General features: G+C 37.8%; 1 protein-coding gene across 8 annotated transcripts in view; it reads left to right on the top strand.

Annotated features, from left to right (window-relative positions):
- The window catches only part of MAPK10 (mitogen-activated protein kinase 10), a 188,435-nt gene that overhangs the window by 29,412 nt on the left and 145,168 nt on the right, over positions 1-13,855 (top strand). The window contains exon 1 of one of the 8 annotated variants that reach the window (XM_075751342.1): positions 8,703-8,869. The exons of the other annotated variants lie outside the window; for them this stretch is intronic. The gene's annotated coding sequence lies outside the window, so the exon portion shown is untranslated. Of the gene's footprint in view, positions 1-8,702; positions 8,870-13,855 lie in introns of those variants that run through there. 8 annotated transcript variants of the gene reach the window in all.

Raw genomic sequence — 13,855 nt, 5'->3', positions numbered from 1 at the left:
GCATTTTGGTATTCATGGTTTTTTTATGTGATTGGTTTTGGATTTTTTCTTTGAAGAAGTGCTTGTCAGTAGGAATTGCTCTCGGGAGGTTAAATAAGAAACTTGGGTTTTGTTTCCATGCAGTCAACAGCATCTTTCCACTGTATAATGTTAAGGGATTACAATTCTCCAGGATGTTTTCCTATAATAGCATATATTAACTGGTTTCGCCATAATGAACCAAAACCTCTGAAAAGGAAGAGGCAGTTTCTAACAATAGGAAATATTTTGCTTTTCACTCTACCTCATGACTAGCATGAACTGTTTTAAATTTTGAACCAAAGATTTCCAAAGAAGAGATCAGAAAGGCAGAGAATAAATTGTTACTTTTTCATTCCATTTTGTTCTTCAGGTATAAGCTACAGGGACATATTTTGACTGTCTCTGCATTGAAAAAGGAAAATGCTTACTCTTTGCTATTAACTAAAATATTTCCTATCTACAATGCCTTTCCAAACTCTCAACCCCCTCAGTATCTCTTTTTTGGCTTGTAATGCATAACTTTGCATGGTCTCATTCCATCAGCATTCTATTCCATTTCATCTCCTTTATAGCTTTTCATGTGATCCAGTTCATCCTATGCCTCCCTTTGTTCTGTCATCCCTTCATCCTAAATGGGAAACTTGGGGACTGAAGAGTGAACGGCAGAGGCAGACCACATTATTCCTGCAGCATTAGTAGTCTGTCAGGAAGCTGAAAGCCTGCACTATTCTTTTCTTTGTCTCTTAGATCTCTCTTAGGCAACTATTAGATAGGCAAAGGTGGAGAAGATAGACACTAAGGCATTCAGAAATCTTTTGCTTCCCTTCAGGGGCAGGTGGAGATGTAGAATTGGAGTTCCTTATGGGAGTCAAGTGAGGAATGGATCAGTTGCTGTAGAAGGATTTGGAAGAAAGAAAACTATCGCATGTTGTGGGTTTTAAAATCCAGTTTGTTTAGTAGGTCTTAACTGATTTTACAGCTGGGTTTTTTGTTATTTTTTTTAGCCAAGAAGTAATACTAAATTTAGTCACTGTTGTTCTTTATTAAGAAAACGGAATGAAAAATCTTAGCTGCTTTTAACTGCTTACTGCATCTCTAAACCAGCTAATTTTCCAGCTCCATTTGACTCTGTATGTGATCAATTGTGCTTAATCTGCTGTGTATGAGGGGAGCTTAATGAAGTTTATCCTGGCAGGAGGAAAGTCTGTTAATATGGATATTCTGAATTCGGGGGGTTGTGCATTATGTCCTTAGACAGTTCCTCAGAAATCTGAGAAAGAACAACTGTGTAAGGCTGCTGTTTCCTGGAGAGTGCATTTTCCTTCTACATTGAGAGCCTGTCCATGTTTTCTGGCAGCTGGGTGCTCCATTGATTAAATTTTAAGAGGCTGTTTTTCATTATTAAGCTTGGAGAATCAGGGATACTGATGTTAGTTTAATCAGTATTATAGTTAAACAAACACAAATAGCCTGGTCTTAGGGTTCCTGAAAATAATTATGTGGAGCTATTTTGGGTTTAGATGAATGAATTGAGTTTGAGGTCACTTGACCACTTGTTGTTTAAACCAATGTATGAAAAGTGACTGGTTTGGTGTGCTTTTTGTTTCATTTGCCTGCTGAGGCTGTTCCTCAACTCATGTGGAGACATATTCACTGACATATTCAGCAGTATTAGGAGTTTCGGGTAGAGGTAACTTTGCCATGGGGCACATCACTGGGAAATCAGTCAGTCACATCACTACCATTTCTTTGCTCCCAGACTACTTCAAAACAGGTCTTTAACTGCCCAACAGACTTTGTGCTGGTTGCCTGTCTACAGGTAGCATAGATATCCAAGGGCTGCATGAGGCAAATGAAAAAAAATGCCATTCTGTCTGCTCTGTTACAAAATAGGGATTCTTCTCTTTCCCTTACTCTGGTGTGAATCATGTCCCCTTTTCAAAAATCTTGCTCAACTAGCCCCAGCTGAAGTGAGGACTCTTGAGGCAAAAGAGTGGGCAGGCAGAACAGCAGAGGGTATTGGTGTCTAGCAGTAAGGCTTAGTGATCTCCAGACTACCACAACTAGAGATGCGGCATCGATATGCTCAAAGTACTGTTCTTGACTGTATTGTTTTTGTTTATTATCTGTCCATTTCACTTTCTTGCCAATAACCTGCCCTCCTGTTCTGGTCGATGCTTGAAGATTATGGCAATGTTCACACTGGGCATTGGCGTTGGCTTCATTTCTGAAATGTCTTTCGGTCTGGAGACTCAAGACAGGAAAAGGAGTGAAGTAACTAAAGATACTGGAAAAGTCAAGAAGTGTCCTTGAGGGGAAAAGGAACGAAAGAATGCGTAGAACTGAGAAGCTCAGGAAGAGACATACTGAATGAAGAAATGAGAAGAGGATGTTCTAGGCAGTAGAAAGAATAAAATTAAATAAATAAAAAAGTGAAATGTTGGCTGCTGAAAAACAGCAGGGGACAGAATAGAAAAGGAGGAGGCAGTATGGGTAGAAGAAGCAGAAAAGGAAGTTATAAAAGATGTAGTGAAGAAACAAAATAAGAGAAAGGAGAGAAAATGAGGTGCAGAGGAAAAAAGATACTTGAAAGAAGGAATGCATTGAATTGTGAAGGCAGCAAGCAATTTTAGGAATGGAATTAAGGGGGAGTGAAATTGGTGAAGAAGGATACCATCCCGTGTCTGCATTCTGCGCTACCCCAGTAAGCCATTTTCTTCAAGCATTTTGGAAGGATGATCCCCTTTGTCTCCTCTGTCTTCCTGTGGCATCTTCAGTCAGCCTCAGTTTGTCTTCCATGCACTAATTCCTTACTGTGGTTGTTTACCGTCCCTCTCAAGCTCTAGAAGAATGGTAGCAGCTCTCGAAGAGAGCGGTTGCTTTGTGTATTATGGCTGGTAATTTTAGGGTTTCTCCTTCTACCTTGCAAGAATTAAACCACTGTTGATTAGGGTAGAAGTGAGCTGCTGCTGAATACTTTTATAACTCCCAAGGCAGTCATGACTTGCTGCTGGAGTAACATAGCTTTAAGAGAACAGTCTGCAGCAGTGATTTTATCTTTGACTTTTGTAAAAGTAAACACACTGAAACCGGGCAGTCTAAAATCCTGCTTTATGTGCCTTTTTTTCTTTGCACTTTTTCACCCCCTTTTTGGTATTTGTCAAGCAACATGCTGCTTCAAGGCAGTAACAGCCAGCACAAGTGACAGAAATGTGTTTTGCCTGTCTCCCTGGAAGTGTGTGTTTGTTGCAAAGACCTCATTCATATTCTTGTCACTGGTGTGATGTTCAAATGTTGTGAAATGCCTCTGAGTGAGACCTGACCTCTTGGCCTGATGCTGATATTATGCTTGGTACAGTGCATCTAAGTATTGTTTGCCTCTGCAAGGTTTAGTAATGAGCAGAAGTTGAGGTAGCTAGACATACACCTGTATTTTATGTAATTAACACCTGCTGTCATGTGTGTTTGTTTATTTCTTGGCTCCAGAGACAGGAGTCAATGAAAACAAATAGGCAAGTAATAGAAAAACTGTTATTGTGTATGGTATATTTGTTTCTGAATTCAATGTCTCAAAACCAAAAAATAAAGATGTAAGAATAGCCTTAAGTTATTGTAAAAGATAAAAAAGACCAAAAGATCTGAAGAATTTTGGATTTAGCTTCTGGGCATAAAATACATCTTTTCTTGCCGTGGAGAAGCCAAGACCTTCATTCCAGTGTCTTCTGTAGAATTTTTGCAAGATTTTGTGCCCTTTGTGCAACATGGCTGGTGATGACTCTTACTAAAGGCAGTTGGTAGACTGACTGCGAGTGTGGTAAATAATAGAAGTTCTCTTAGTTTTTAACAGAGACTGCTATTTATTGTCCGTATTACTACCACTGTTAATGGTGCTAGTGAGATGACTTCCAGACTGTGTCCTGTTACAAAGTCTGCACAGAGGTACTATTTTTGGTCATTAAATGGAGGGAACAGCAGTTTAAACTACTTCTTGCACATCTTTCAAAAGCACTGAGGCCTTCCATGTAACTTCCCAAGCATGACCTTTACTTTGAAGTAAAAAATGCCACTTGCACATGATTCAAAGTGCTACATTTGTGTTGGGTATTTACCCAAATTGTAATAGTTTGTTAAATTAATTCTAATAATTTTTCTGATGAAGTAAATGGAGTTATTTAGTTAGTTTGTAACTGATACATGTTGACATTCTCTAGTGTGTAAAGCAGAGGTTATGGTTCTGGTCATTGGAAAACCTGGGACACGTTTCTAAAAAAGTCTTAGCAAGTGTTGGCATAGGCAACACCTTTTTGTGTTGCACACGCTGTTTTACTCTTCAAGCCATTTCTGCAGCAACAATTATTTTTTCAGTATGAAAACTTTCCTTCTCATCAGTGATTCTACTGGTGATCTATAAGCTCAAAACTATTTCCTGCTTAGTTCTGTAAAGCAGAACTGAGTTAACAATGATATGATGAATTAATTGGTAAATGCTTGTTCAGCATCTTAAAAATTGCTGGCAGGATATTAGTTAAGCTTTTATCCAAAACTGGTTAGAGAGAGCCCAACTTCCTTCATGTGAAATGCATAGGGTGCAATCGGTAGTTTGAAGGCTCTGCATTTTACTGAGTGTGGGAAGGGTGCAAATGTAATTAGCCTGTTAGAAGACTAATTCATTTGGAGTCTGCAAATGGCGCTGAACCAGGGACATAGGTGACAATATAGTATTTAAGGCATTTGGGTATTCGACTTCTCTCTACTAGTCCCTTCAATCAACAGCAACAGTTTAGCATTTCAGCAGTATATGTACCTACTTTTGACTTAATTGTACTGTTCTGAGAACAAAATAGGCACAGTCCATATTAATAAGTTTTTGCAAAGGGTAATGTATCAAATGATTGGAGTCCTCAGAGTTCAGAGCATGCTGGGCTGTGTGTTCTGTTGTGGTTCGATGATAGATTCACATCTCAGAAACTCATATTAGCAAGTGTAGGAGAACATTTTGATCAGCCAAAGGATTTTTTTGCTTGTTTGCTGAGCAGTACAACATTGGTGCAATATGAGATACTGAGGATCTCCACATGTCCTGAAGGAATGCTCATGTATTCTGGGTGGGGAGAACTTTCGTAGTGTTTCAACATGTGATGTCATTGTGCATGAAAAACATCTGGTATGTGAAGCAGAACAGACCTTCCACTTCTGCTTGAAATAATTGCAGTATGTAAAATGGCCTGCTGAACTGAAACCTAATCACAGACTACTTAGTCCCTTGTCATAGATCAGAACGACAAGTTTAATCAACAGTTTAGATAGTTCAGGGTCTAAGCTGAAGAAAATCGTCCATATTATGTTGAGGATAAGTGGTTATTGACATGGGAAGAGTTGCCAATACCGTTAAAATTATCAGCAACAGTTGCACTGTCAGCAGTGGAAAATGTTCGGTTAATTTCAAATTGAAATCCCAGAGCTTTCATCTGAACACCTCTTGTTTAGAATTGGAACACAAAACATTAACTGTGATTACTTCCCACACACACACCCCAAAAGGCACCCAAAACCAAGCAGCTGTCACTCCTTAAATTAAGATTATGTTTTACATCATTTTAAAAACAGTAATACTAGGGACATGGCTAGATTGCATACAGAGTTCCTAGGGTTCACTCTTTATAACAAAGTAAAATTACAGTCTGCAGATAGATCAATGAGAAAATATGAGTAATTTCTTGTGAAATATACTCTGTGAGAAGTGAGAACACTGGCCATTTTGCTGTAAAGTTGAGCAATGTTCACTGTGATGGACAAGAGAAGAACCAAGAAATGTTGCTTTGGCTGCCAAATTAAAAGGCCAGTTTTATGTAGACTTCCATGTTCAAAGCACCATAATGTTCAATGAGTATGACTATGTAAATTTATGTGGTATACCTATAGTTGGTATATATGCTAGATATTGCAATGTAATGTGGGCTTTAGAAAGAAGTGCTCTTGATTTCAGAGAGGTAAATAACATTAGTATGAATAGGGCTCTGTTTTTGCTGTTGCATGTGATCTCCATCCTTTTTTTAACTTTTTGATGGGATTTAGGCATTTGTAGAAGGCTTTGAATTGGACAGTGATAAAGTGTGATTTTTAATTTTTTGTTTAAATTTCATACAAGGGACTGAGATGGTGTCTGTTTTGTCACCCGAGTTATTTTGCACTTCAGGTTGTTTTCCCATATATTCAGTTTGTAAAATACAGGAGATGAGTAAGATTTCTATGAAGTACTTGGCAATAAACGGGCACAAAATGTTATGCTGTAATCTTTCATGTTGATCTTAGATACTTTTTTGTTTTCTGTAGAACTTTCTCGATAACATTGGCTACTTCACTGCACAATTGTGATAGTGATGGGAAAAAGACATACAGTCCGTATTCTGCTTTCTTTTACACCTTTGTATATCTGGTCTTAATTACTGTGATGAAAGCTAAGACTTTATGGAGTTATTCTTTGAGGAAATGAGACAAGAATTAGCCCTGGATCTTTTAGGTTTTTTTATAGACAACTTTTGTTTTCCATCAGCTTCAGGTCACTGGGTAATTTGATGTTTGGGTGGGGAAAAAAAGGTGAAGAAGAAGAAGGGGGAAGACCTTTATTTTCTACCTTTGTACATAATGGTTAAAGCACTTTTTTTTTTTTTTTTAGGTCAAATAATTTTTCTTTTTCCTATCTTTTGTACAAGATGCTACTTGCATGCAGGTGTTTAGGAAGCCTCACAGCAATGCAATGAGAGACATATAAAACTACCTTTAGTTTAAAACAGAAATTAAAGCAAGATTCTGAAGGATTCCACTGATTTAGAGTACTTCTCACTTTTGAGATCCTAATGAAAGAACACTTTGGAGCTGATTTTCTGAGGAGCTGACTAGTCCTAGATTTCTGCTGTCACAAACAGTTCATATAGTCAGAGCTTGACATAGGATGTTTGAACAGTGTGCTGAAGAGAATTACTGAAATTAGCTGCCCCCTGTGAATTGTACGCGGTTATCCATTTTTATACCATCAGAAATGTGTTGGCAACAACACAAATGGTATTCTTGCCTGGAATTTAGGTTGTGAAACCTCTCAGCCTTGGAAGAGTTGAGCAGTTAGGCACTGGATGACATCAGTCTCAGCAGATAACTATCCTGTGCCATTTTCTCTGTGTGTTTCCTGTAGTAGAGTATGGATTATTGGATTTTAATTTGACTTACTTTATCTGACTGTTCCCAATATCCATGTGGATATCATGATTTATGTTTGATATTTCCAGCCTCATTTACTGTGGGTAGAATAGTCTTGTTGAAAAATGCATGTACAACAGTAATTTACAGCAATAATCTGGGTACTCCCAGATAACTAGAATTTTTACATTGCACGTGCAGGTAAAAGCAGCCTCACCTGGATTGTTGGATCATTTAATCTCTGAACATGTTGAGTTCTGTTAAAAAAGGTACTGGTTGGATCAATTATATTTCAACCTGTTTGTCCTACTGCACTGTATTTCCACCAATATGTCATCTTTTCAAAATGCATCTGTTTGTAGAAGGTCTTTGTCATAGACTGTATTTCACACATAAGAAGTGATTGAAGGTGTAATTGCTTTCTGAAGTCCCATTTGTATTTTCCTTAATCTGGTACAGCACGCATATTGTACATGCCAAGTCTACCTCATGTGACTTCTGTTTATTAATATGTTCTTATTGTGAGAAATAATTTCTAACTTTCCTTTTTCAGTTCTGGATGCAGCTTGTTTGTACCTTAGCTAATGTTTTGGAGATAATATTTTGCAGGAGTGCCCATTGTCACATAGGAAGATGAAATGGAAAATGTCTTAGGGTCTGTATTAATTTTGGTTTATTTCTGTATCAGTGCTTCTTGTTTTCTTTAATACAGTGGAATTTGTGGGGCAGTTTACTAAGATAAATTGTGATTAATTTACTGTACATTTTAATATGCCCGTTCATCTATAAGCTGTCCTTTTATTTAGAGATTTTCCTATATTTGCAATGGCTTCATCTTTCATTACCCAGATTAATGCTGTGCTCTCTGCACATTATGCCATCCTGGCAATACAAAGATACCATATACTAGTCAAATAAACACATTCACATCTACTTCTATCGTCAATGGATTTGATTCAGAATTGGTTTGCTGTAGTGTGTAAAAATTTAAAATACCACTTAGAAGTGACCTGTGTACAATTCCAAAATTCCATGGATAATGGTTTTATATTTAGTACTGAGAATAGGCATTTTGTTATTGTCAACTGCAGGAAGGAGGAAAACTACAGCTATTGTAATAAAAACTTTCTGGCAGTTGACTGGTTAAATGTTTTCATATAGATAAGTTGGTTTATCCTGGATAACATTCAGATATGCAGTGTGCTCTTAGATATGAATATTATTCATATGCTTTTTTTTTCCCCTCGGAACAGCTGATGATATTTTAAAGACAGCCAGAACTGTGGTTGCCTACGGCCCTTCCAGATGAAGTTCTCTGTGTTGTACCAACAAAGTAATGCTATCTATTGTACAGAAAACAAACAGAAGAATAATGAAACATGACCAGCCTGGGACGTTTGTCCCCATTTGATTTTGCAAATGCTTGCGTTGATTCTAGGGCCAGAAGTATGGCCTAGTAGCATGGCCTCCACTAGTATGGTGGAGGAAGAAAGTTTTCACTGGATGTTAAGAAATCGCTCCCGAAAGGAAGAGCAATTAGTAAAATAAAAACGGTGGTCATGGAGGCATCATTACTGCAAGTAAACCATAGCTTTCCACATAAAGATTGACAAGGTGCCACACAAAGAATACTGGCTGGACTCTACTAGCTAGGGTATGCTGTGCCTGTAATTTTAGCACACAGGTTAATTGTTTTCAGTGAAATTGCTCTAGATAGTCACCTGCAAAATGGCAGGTCCCCATTTTGAAATCACACCACAGTCTGTCAAATTCAGTTACATCTTCAGATTATCCAGTGAATCTCCTTTCCTATAATGTGCTTTCTGCTATAACATTTTAAGTAATTAATCATAAATTTAAACCTTCATACAAAGTGAGCAATTTCAGGTCAGGAATGCACTGTTGCTCTGTTTTTAGCATACTGCTGTCCTTGATTAGTGCACACTAGCAGGTTCCTAAGCATGTAAGAAATGCCATGGAAACAAATGTAATGACTGTTATCTTTAAAGTTAGGCACATATTAAAATGTTTTGCTGAATCAGGACAATGCAGACAAATAAAAGTATCTTTGGAATAGGGAGTATGTTTTCTTTTGTGGGTATTACATTATAAGCATTAATAGCATTTGCCCCAGCTGGCAGCTAAGCACCACATGGTCACTCGTTCAGCCCTCCCCACCCCTCCCCCAGTGGGATGAGCAGGAGAATCAGAAGAAAAAGGTATAACATGTGAGTTTGAATAAGGACAATTTAACAGGACAGCAAAGTAAGAGGACAGTAACAACAACAGTACTTAGAATATACAAAGTGGGTGATACACAATGCAATTTGCTCACTTTCCCCAGTGCCCAGCCCAGAGCAGTGACCTCTCTTCCCCAGCCAGTTTCCTGGCTGAGCATGACATTATATAGTATGGAATACCCCTTTGGCTAATTTGGGTCAGCTGTCCTGGCTGTGTCCCCTCCCAGCTTCTGGTGAAAATTACCGCTATTTCAGCTGAAAACCAGGACAGCATACAACAGGTACCTTGGATAGTTTTCTATTAGGAAACAGAGAGAGGAGGGTAGAACTTTTTGTGGTAGTAGTAGTGTGAATTTTGACTATAGAAACAGAAATGGCTAGAATAGATATTCGTCTTTTTGTAAGGAGAGGGTAAATATAACTTGTGCTAGCATTGCCAAGTTGTTTGTTGCATGCATTTCTACTTAACTTTAGGTATTCTGATGATACACTTAGTCTTTTACAAACCTTATCAAATATATTTTATGGTCTCATTGTTTTTAATACTTAAAGTACTCTGGTAATAATTACATTATCATGTCTCATAAGGATTCTGTTACTGTAGGTATGTTTGGTCATTTTGGAAAACAACAGAAAATTTTGCAGTGTATGATGAGGTGTTGAAACAGTTTCATTCAAAACATTTCCCTTCATATTCTGTGAGGTAGTTGCCTTAAACTGTTATAACGTTTTTTTAGTGAGTGTAGAGTCTGAGCTTCAGAAAAGGTACTACCAGACTTTATTAGAAAACTACAGGTACTAGCTTCAGTGAGGAACCACTTCACCCTGCAACAGTCTGCCTTGCCTCCATAGGACTCTGTATGAGAGGATGCAAGGCACATTCCTAGGGTTGATACATTTGGAAGGAGATCTAATGAATGTCTCAAAGCTGAGTCACGCAAAATATTCAGTCAAAGGTAGCTGAAGGTGTGTTATCAGCATAAGTTTTGTCACTAGAAATATGAGGTATGGGACCTGGCTGATGGGACAAGATCTCTGGAAAGCAGGTTTGTGGTTCTTGCATTTGATGGAGTGCTGAGGAAGGGGAGCATAGAGAGCAGGGACTACAGAAATTGTTTCCATAGTACCCCAACTCCATATATGTTGACTTCTATCAAGTAGCAATGGGAAATCTGTCTCTCTAGGGCTCACGCACAAATGTATTAGGCAGAGCAGTCAACGGGTGTATGCTGTGCCCAGAACCATGCTATTGTAAGTAGTTGCTTTTTTTGCCTACGCTAAAGTTCAGGCCTGAACTTAGCACCCCAAATTTCCTTTGGCCAGCTTTTGCTGAAATGTGAGATATGTAAGCTTGTCTTGTGTGAACTTAAGTTAGTCCTTAAAGTGATGACTACTGTTCAGTAAGATTCCATATTTTGGGATAGTGGAGGTTTCCTTGGAACAAAAAAAAATTGTAACAAAAATTGGGAAATAGGAAAGGAAGAACAGCGGTAAAGTGGCAGAGAAATAGAAACAAAATTTTATTTTTTTTTAGGATGGTGGATAAAACGTCCTTGTATGAAGAACTTAATTTTTTTTAAGACAAGAACTTGGCACTGAAATAATGAAAGGGCTATTTTATTCTGAAAATAATTAGTATCCTTTATATTCTTTCAATAACTTGAAAAACAGTTAATTTCTGCCATTTACTTTTTGATACACTGAAAACATACTTGCATTTTAACCCTAGTGAAAAACCACTTTTATAACAGTATTATGACTCCCTCTTGTTTGAGCATGAAAGCTCATTTCTGGAATTCAATTAAAGAGAAAGAACCAGCAACTCCTGTAAACAAAGATGGAATAACAAAGATGGAATCATTAAGTACATGATCAGATGTCATAATGTGGGTCTAGGAGACAGATTGACAAGCTTTCAATTTTTCTATGCAAGTAGAAATGCCATCAGGAAAGTATATCTGCCCACATTTTTCATGCACTTACTTAAGAGAATCTAGGGATAATATTAGGGAGGAAGAACTGTTGCATGAGGAGGGTCAGCTATAGGAATGTAGCTCTGTAGTAAAGTCAGACCAATTGATTCTTTAAAGCAACCACCAATGCCCAACCAAAGGTGATTACAAGATGGGCGGTAGTCTGAGAATAGGAAAATATATTGCCATTTCATTTTTAATACTTTAAACCCAAACTATATGTAAACACATTGAATAACAAGAAGAAAAAAAAACTTTTTTGAAGGAAGACCCTCTTTGTGCATTTTTCATTTATTCTACATTTTGGACATTTGACATGTTTTTTGATGTATGCACATATCAGGATGATCAGACACAGTTTCAGCTGTAATATGCTGCAAGATAATGGCCCTCTCCTTCCATCCCTACTCCCTTCTTGGTTTGGCTTTTCACAGATATTTTTTCTCAATGGATCAGACTGCTTTACTGCGGTGGAAAGTACTTTGTGTTGTCGTCTTATAGTTTTCTACAATTTGCTGTTGTCTGTCCAATAATTGCACTATGGTAATATATCTGACTGCCTGGTATGGAATGCTTATAAGCTCGTGCTGGGCTTTTGTAGACCAGAGTATGATATACAAAAATAGCAAAATATATTTGTGTGTTGCGTCTATGGTCTGGTTTCGGGTCCAAGAATATCTGTAGTTCACAGTCCATTCCTTGAACCATGGCTTATTAAATGCTTTGACTGATGGGTCCTCATCTCAAAGAACGAGGAAGCTGAAAAGTCCATGTTTAAGAATATGTCCCAAAGCTCAAAGTCATCATTTGTTCTGTGTCAAATAGAGCTCGATTTTAAGGGGTTAGTAAATTATGACCATTTCAGTAGGTTTGATGTGTATTTAGACTGAGCTGCCATTTTTGAAGGTTACATTTGTTACGGGGCCTTCAGGCCACTTCCAATATTGACTAACAGATTATGACACCCAGTAGAGTTCATTTCATTTAAAGCAATATATCATGCAAAAAGTTGTCCAACTCTCTTACAAAACTGGTAGATTGGTGTAAAACAGGGTCTTTGGCATTTTGTTTTGCAAAGGAATTATCCCTCTTTACTAGTCTCGCCTCCATTAAATTACAATCATAGTGTTAGGGGCATTATAGATAAAGATGTTAAAACTTCTGCCTTCCTAATAAAGTTCTTTTTTCACCTTAGGGAACCTAAGAGAGAAATCTCATGAGTGCAGTCTGGGGTCCTACATTGTTTTGGCATGCTAACAAAACCTATTGGTTGGAATGTATGAAGTGTGGAGAAAGGTGGTTGCTTACTCTTTTTATTTTTCTCCTAATTAGATTGCTTTCTAATAGCTGCACATAACATTGTAAAAGAGTGGAGGAACAAATCAGCTAGCCTTGAACTGTCCTAACATTCCCAAGCATTGAGAAGAGGGCTAAGAAAAGGTTTGTCTATGCTAGATGTATTGTTTCCCTTAGACAAGAAGAGGAAGAGAAGTATTGTCCTAAGTTTCCTCCTGTGTTGTTTGAGTTAAAATGTAAAGTTACTTGGATTGTAGCAAATTGTAGTTTGGAAAGTGAAATATCACACAGTATTATCCCTTTAATTTTTATTTTAGCATGCAGAAGGATTTTTATTGGTTTAAGGCACCAAAAAAAATCCCAAGCACATGCATGTTATAGAAACAAAGTTTTAAGTTTATAAAGTCACTTCAATCAGCTGCTTAGTGCTGATGTTCTGCTGCAGTGCTGTATTCGCAGAATACTAGTGGCATTATCTTTGCTGCACAAGGCACAAATATAAGGGAACTTCTGCTCCAGTGAACTCCCATCCCAGAATGCAGACACACAGAAGTGGTTGACTTGCTGCGCATCCCAGAGAAAGGAGGTGATTGTAGATGCAATTCCATGTAATTAAATAATTTCTGGAAGGCTTCCCTTTGTGCTTTCAGTTTTTAGTGATTTTGCTTGGCAGTTGCAACTTACTTACAAAATATTTGGCAGTGTCTGGGGGCTTTTCAAAGTGGTTTCGATAACCTCAGGCAGGGAGCAGAAGAGAGTTCACTTTTTCTGGAACAAGTTACAGCTTTGTACTTTGATAGTTTCTTACTTCTAATAGTCATGTGGAAATCAGTGAGGACACCTTTGCCTGACGACTCAGATTTTTTTTTTTTACTATAATGTCTGCTCTTAAACTTCAGATTTTAAGGACATCTTTCAACTCAGTGCCCAAATTCTCTGCAAGTTGAAGGACAAACAGTTCACTGAAAGAAGTCAAGTTCCTTTTTTCTACTTGTACAGAATTGTGCTTTCACTGCTTTTGACAGATAATCCTATAGTGACAACTGCAGGCTTGTGACTACTGTATGTGCAACACCCAATCTGAAATGGACATTGGTTATCTGTCTAGATTGCTGGTAAAAAATAATGCAG

The sequence above is a fragment of the Balearica regulorum genome, chromosome 4 (genome assembly GCF_011004875.1).
Source record: "Balearica regulorum gibbericeps isolate bBalReg1 chromosome 4, bBalReg1.pri, whole genome shotgun sequence".
NCBI classification, from domain to species: Eukaryota; Metazoa; Chordata; class Aves; order Gruiformes; family Gruidae; genus Balearica; species Balearica regulorum.
The sequence above is the reverse complement of the archived record's forward strand: the minus strand, read 5'-3'. Positions and strand labels throughout refer to the sequence as shown.